Source organism: Dioscorea cayenensis, chromosome 17 (assembly GCF_009730915.1).
Source record: "Dioscorea cayenensis subsp. rotundata cultivar TDr96_F1 chromosome 17, TDr96_F1_v2_PseudoChromosome.rev07_lg8_w22 25.fasta, whole genome shotgun sequence".
Taxonomy (NCBI): domain Eukaryota; kingdom Viridiplantae; phylum Streptophyta; class Magnoliopsida; order Dioscoreales; family Dioscoreaceae; genus Dioscorea; species Dioscorea cayenensis.
In genome coordinates this window covers 4128803-4136317 of record NC_052487.1, presented here as the reverse complement: position 1 = coordinate 4136317, position 7515 = coordinate 4128803, and positions in this window count along the sequence as shown.

Below are 7515 nucleotides of genomic sequence, written 5' to 3'. Positions count from 1 at the left end.
ATAGAAGAAAAACATAATTTTAATAGATGAAACATACTATAAAGATATATTACAAATTTAGTCTAACTGAAAATTTGATACATCTAAATATGTATTTTGAGTTTCATTCAGATCATTATAAGAATTATCCTCAATTGGATTGACTGTGGAGTTGTCAGCAAAATTTATCTCAGGATCTTTATCCTTCTTATTTTTGAGTGACTATTGTTAAATATAGACAAAATGCTTATGTGTCCTGCAAATTATGGACCAATGACCTTCTAGCCCAGAACGATATTAGGTATCTCTTTTTGTTTCTAACCCCGTGTTGCGGCTTTGTTTCTTTTGTTGATATACATCAATTTGTTATCATGTGATCCAATATAATTTCAACCCCCATCACGATCACGTCGTCCTCAACCACCACGATCATTGTTTTTGCTCTCGCCACAAGGAGACAAGAAATTAATTTAGAAAATTTTTGTGAAATTCTTTTCTATACTCGTTGTTGTAATATAACATTTCGATCGTAAAATGTTGTAAATGTTTTCTTGAGCATCATATCTTCCATCATTGTTTCTCTATAGAGACGTAGAATTGAAACAATTTTAAATAGCTCAAAATTATATTCTTGCATGCTTTTAAAGTCTTGAAACCTAAGACTTGACTAATCATTACGTGCTTTAGGCAAGTAGACCATTCTAAGATATTCAAATCTATCTTTTAGGGATAACCACAATTCATGTGCATCCTCAATGGTCAAATATTCATTTTTCAGGCCATTATCAATGTTATGTCTTATAAATATTAAAGCTTTTGCCTTATTATCATTGGGCTCATTGTTATTAGCATCAATAGTTTTGCCCAGGTTCCTTGCTTTCAAATGGAGTTTGATATCGAGACTCTATGATATATAATTGCTCCCAAAAAAATATGAAGAGCCTTGAATTCTCTTTTTGCGATATTTGTCATTAAAAATCAATCTCTATAAAATATAATAGATGATTAGAAGAAAGGATTAAAAGAAAAATACGAATGCTTGATATAAAGTTACATTAAAGTTAAATGGAAATGTAAACCAAGATTAGGAGCAGATTCGTACTGATAACGTATTGAATAAGCAACTAATAATTCATCCTCAATATAAACATATATATATACACAAATGATAAAAGCAAAGGACAAACCTGATACGGAAGTGCATCACTATAGTGATTTGATTGACCTTTTAAGAATAACACACGCCCTCACGGCGAAAACTTGTGATAGGGTGATGCCTTATCTAAAAAGCACTAGCACATTTCAAGATAAGGTGGTTATCAACGAATAAATGATTAAAAAAAGCTACACTTCAACAAAAAGCTTTTTGATTTATTAGTCAAATTTGATGGCCGGTCAACCAAGAAACTAAACAATGTTTACAAGCAAAAACATAGATAAACCCAATATTTTGAAACTCGGATTGACCCGCTAGATTCAACCCAATTGAATCAGACCCGACCAAAAAATCAGGTCAGGTCCTATAAAAACCCAAGGTAAACTGTTGACCCGATTGACCTGGCTGGGTACATGGTGAACTGGTTGACCCGGCCCGGTTAAACCGGGGCAACCCAATTATATTATTATATGTTTAAAATCATTATTTTAAATAATAAATATATAAGTATAGGAGGGTTATGTATAAAATTTGCTTCATAATTAAAACTCAATGTTTGATTTCTAAGTTTTATTTATTAGATTGTATTGTAAAACTTAAAAGCTTGTATTGCCTTACTTTTTATTAATTTATTATGTTGTATTTTATTTGAATTTACATATGGGTGTTAAATTAATATTTATAAGTTATAAGAAGAACTATTTGTTTGTTTAACTTTTATATTTTTTTTTTTAAAGTTTTAGTAATTTATAATATATTATTTTTTATATTTATATATAACTAAATTTATAAAGATATATAATTAAACTTAAAACCTCAGTTCGACCATTGATCCATGAAGAGGAAGCCTTCCCATGCTATACCCCGAGTCGGGTTTTAAAACATTAGGATAATCACAATGTTCAATTTTTAACTTTTAATTTAAAAAATAAAATAAAATATTGACTATTTTATTTTAAAAATAATTTTTTTTTATAAATATAGATAAACTGGAATGAAATTCTCAATTTTTGAGTTAGGTTTTTATCTTAGTTTCAAATATATAACTACATATTATTTTGACTTCTCCAAAATCACATAAACATAAAGCGAGGTTTAAAAACTCTTTTACCCCATTAATAACTAACTTTTACTCCGTAACTTGTTAAAATTAAATCTTAAGTCTCATCTTGTATGTTTCGATATTGGTTATGCTCAAAAATTTTTAAAAGTTTAAAAATACACTTTCAAAACTATTTTATAATTATTTATGTCCTCACCGCTTAATTTAAAATTTAAAAATTAGTTAAAAATGAGATGTTAGATTAAATATAACATGTAGATTTTTTTTATATCACTATTACAACTAATAAGATAACTAACAATTAGTTTATTAGCATTAGATCCCATACGCCCTTATTAAAGGGGACAGATTGGCTCACATAAGATGAGTGCATAAGTTTATTAAGATATTAACTCTATATTTATGTATAAATTTGTCATGGTTTTTTCTATTTTATAAAAAAATAACTAAATTTAATATTAAATATTTGTTATTTTTTTATTTTAGTTATATAAAAAAATTGAGTGCAAATCAAAATCTTTGACCTCACAACCAGTCTTCTTTCTCATTATTTAAATCTAAATTTTCAAATATTAAAATAGAATTCAAAATTATTTTAAGACTATTTGTCACCATACAACCTAATTTTTATAAAATTAAATTTTAATTATTTTTTTAAATCTGATGAAATGCAGTGTATGAACATAGAATTAATATTTCAATATATTTATATTTTTATTTGCGTGAGTTAAGTTTTTAATCTATTTGTTTAGTATAATAATACAAATAATCTATACAGAAGCACTAATATCAATAGTGGAAACAATTGTTGACTCTATATTAATATATATTAAAAAAATAAAACTCGGAATTATTTCCCATCACAAGCTTTCTGTGCATGCCACAAGCTGAAACAACCAAAATCACAGAGTTTTTTTATTTTTCTTTTAAAAAACAAAAAAGTTTAAGGGGATGCATTGTGTCAGGTGAAATGAATTTGAATCCTTTGCCAACTTTCCTAACATCAACACATGAGTCCAAAAGAGCAATCAAAAGAAAAGCCATGCCGTCCACGTGTCCTTTGTGGGCCCCGCCCACATCACATAGGAGCCCCATCTTTAGCTTTCAAATATAATTTCGGGAAAATGAATCAAATTCTATTTACATTTATTACATCCTAATCACAAGATTCTCTCCAATTGTATGTTGCCATCCAGTCTTTGTGAAAGATTTTCATAAATCCTTGTCACTTATGCAATTGTAATTTTGGAGACTCTTTTGTTTATTTTTGGTTGTGGCTATGATGTTTATACGCATCAAATCAATATTTTAATTTGTATACTATTTAAAATATTTTTATTTTAATAATTTTATTTTATTTTGATAAATATGAATAAGCCATGTCACGACTCAATTAATTCGTTGGATAGGAGTCAAAATCTCTGTATTTTAAATAAGAGTATAAAACCTCGATTTTCTGTTTAAAAAAAAATGAACTACCACTTTCATATTTTAAGGTGCTTTTTTGGACTGAATGTCTAAGTTGATATTATATAGCAAGCAAGGAGATGACATGGCACATGCAAAGATGATATGGCAAATAAGGTGTCTTGGCAAACAAGGTGACAAGGATAATGAAATGACAAAAGTACTTGATGATGTGACAAGAAGTGTAAATGGAGGCACGAAGGCTAAAAGATCATGTTAGGAGCCTATGTTTGGAGAATTTCTCTCAAAGAAGCATATTGAGAAAATCTATCTTTTGAAAGAGCATCAAGGTGAAAGAATCTTTCTTAAAGAGCAAGTTTATCTTAGATATGATTTAATCTATTTTCAGTAAGATCCAAGATGATAAAATATATTTTTGGTAAACTCTTTCCTCATGAGAGGTTTATTTATAAAAGAGAGGAATGATCTATTGTTGGCAAGTATGAAGACACAAACTAATAAAAGCCAAGGCAATCCAACATTATTCTCAAAACCATAATTAGCAAAGTAATTTGAAGGAAAGATCCAAAGCTATTATAGGCGGAGCTATTCAAACACATGATATCTATGGCAAGATTTGATAGAAGATTGAAGACCCAAGTTTAAATGAATGAAGATCATGCTTGGAAGATATCGAAGATTTAAAATTGGATGAGAGGAGATCAAGTTTAGTAACAATATATTGAAGAACCAAACTTAGATGAATGAAAATCAAGTTTGAAGATTTTGTGAAGACCAAACTTGGATCTAGTTTGGAAAGAAGATCGGGAGATCTTTGGAGACCATCTTTGGTAAGATAGACTCGAGCCTTGGTATAAGCCTTAGGAGAGGGACTTGCTGATATGACATGAGGAAGGAGGCTAGTTGCTAGTAGCAGGAACTCGGGAGGAGTGGACTCCGTTGATGCGAACTAGAGTAACAGGGAGGGTTGGAGGTGTTACAACGAGAGCTAGAACTCAATCAGGATCAGTAGGTGGGCCCAGTTGCAAGCTTGGTTGCAGCTGAAGTTGCAACATCTAACTTTGGAAGGTGTCCAAGTTAGAAAGCAGCGGAGAGTCTAAAAGAGAAGGCTTTGTTGGGACGTAGGGACTTACATATAAGATACCCTGCTTTGAGATTTAGGATGTGCCCCGAGTGAAAGACTCTAGTATGTGGGTTGAAGAGAGTGGACATCGGCAATCTAGAGAGGGTTATTCTTTGTTATTGTGTGAGTGAGAGTGAGTGTTGTACTCTTCATTCTTTCCCTCTTTTAGTGGATTGTTCTCTCCGAACTCGGCCCCCCCAGATGTAGTTAAAGTTGTACCGAACTAGATAACCAATTCGTGTGTCTCCTTTCTCTTGCTTGTTTGTTTGTGTGTGATTACATTACTTGTGATTTTGAGTGAAAAATTATCACACTTCTACCCTTCCGGAACTAACATTTTTATTTTTTACAAGTTTATTTATTGTTTTTGACACATTTTTTTTTATTGTTCTTTATTTTTTATTATAATTAAATATTTTCTTTTGTTTTTTATTTATATTGATTTTTTTCTTTTTATTTTATATTTGTTATAAAAACTGTTAGTTCCTCCGGTGTGGTTTATGGGTATTAGGTAACATTTAAGCACTCATAGAAGTCTCACACAGACCAATAAAGAAAGAGTACACAAACACACACAAGTAGACACACAACGTTGGTAACCCAGTTCGGCGTCCACTCGCCTACGTCTGGGGGGCCAAGCCCAGAGATAAACAATCCACTAAAAGATGTAAAAATAGATGAGTACAAACACTTGTCACTCACACTCTCAACAATAAATATCACTACCCTCTCTAGATTGTTTGGTGCTCACACACTCTTCTCCAAGAGTCACTCAAGAGTCACACCTATAATCTACGAGCAAGGTAGCTTATATAGACGCCTCAACGTCACAAATATAGCACATACCTCTTTTAGAATCTCCGCGCTACTAATTTAAAAACACTGCGAAATTAGTCATTGCAACTCCCTGTTGTAACATGAATTGCAACATGGCCCCTGATCGCGACTTGATCGAGTTACGTTACGTTGCGGACGACCTCAAGACCCATCAACCTCCCGGTCATGCTTAGTGCGAGTCGATGCGACCAAATCTCCCGATCCCGATCGCCGGCAACTAGCCTACCTCCTCGGGTTCCTCATCACGCAGTCCCCTCGCAAGGGGCGCACGTCCTTGTGCGTCTTCACGAAACTTGCCAAACTTAGTCTTCAATTCACCTAAATTTGGTCTTCAAAGATTCTCCAAACTTGATCTTCAATTCACCCAAGTTTGGTCCTCAAATCTTGCCTTTCGATAGATTTCAATCAATCTTCATCGAGATTCTTCAAATCATATCTTCTATTAGTATTCATTCACACCATGAATAGATCTTTCTTTAATTAAGCTCCACCATATTTAGTCTTCAATCAAATCACCTAAATATGGTCTTGATATGATCTTGTCTTCAAGTTGTAATGCATTGCCAAAAATAACTCCACCAAGATCTTTAAGATAGCTTCACCATGATCTTCAAGATATTTGCCTCCATGTTATAGACTTACTAAAAATAGCTCCACCAAGATCTTCAAGATGTTTGCCTTGCACTCCAAGTCTTCTTGCCATGTCACCATGTTTGCCACGTCATCAATTATGCCTTGTCACCATGGTTGCCACGTCATCATGCCTTGGTGTCAAATCATGCCAATTAAATAGTGCGGTTGCACTAACAAAAACTCCACCAACAATAAAAAGAAAAGATGAGAATAGAGAAATAAAAGTTAGTGTAAAATTGTTTAGTAATTAAGATACAAGAAAGAAGAAAAAAAATAGTATATAATGACTTAGTAATTAAAATGTGGGATGGAAGTATGGATGATTAGTGGTTTGAATCATACTTCATATGCTAAGAAATTGAAATTTATTTATTTTTATATATTTTTAAATAATAATATAATTTGATTAGTTTTTAAAATTATACATGAAATATGTTTAGTTATAAATTTAGATTAAAAACAAATATATATATATATATATATATTCATAACTTATTTGGTTATAGTATTTATCCCCCAATCAAATGGCGTATTTCTTTAAATTAAATTATTATTATTATGAATGCAAAATTTTTGTTAATATTTATTAAAAACTAGTATGGTATCTGTCAATCAACAATGTAATAATATTCTAAAAAAATGTCATAATATTTTTCAATCCAATGTTTTTAGTTTTTGGTGAAAGTATCATCACACTCAGTCTCTCCACTTCCCACCACTTCCCACGTTTTCTTTCCTTATCATACTTTTCTTTTGATTTGTTTTCCATTTGGAACCTATACTTGTAGCTTATCAAACTTTGTTTTTTTATTTGCATATTTACCTAAAAGTTGAATGAATTAATGAATAAAAAAATAAAAAAACAAAAAAACTAGATCAAATGCCTTATGTACATATGCTTGACGAAAAGAACTATGTATATATAACAGTATTTTACATATTTTATCAATTTAAGATGTTAAGTAACTTTGTTAGTATAGTAGCGGTATATGTACAAAAAGGTTAAGTTTACATGGACGTAAAGATATGTATACTCATAAGTATAATTTTTTTTATGAGAGTATATATGTAATTGTTTTCTTCTGAAAAAATAAATAAAAAGAAAATTTGGATGTTAAGAGGAAATAGAAGCTTAATTGTGAAGTGGGCATAAAAAAGTGAGAGAAGGCCTAAGTGTAAATTGGTATTTGGTGCTTAAAAATGGAATAAAATGAGAAGGAATCCTACTTTGATGTGAGAATGACCATTTTAGTGGAAAAAAATTCAACTAAAAATAAATTTAAAAATAAATTTAGT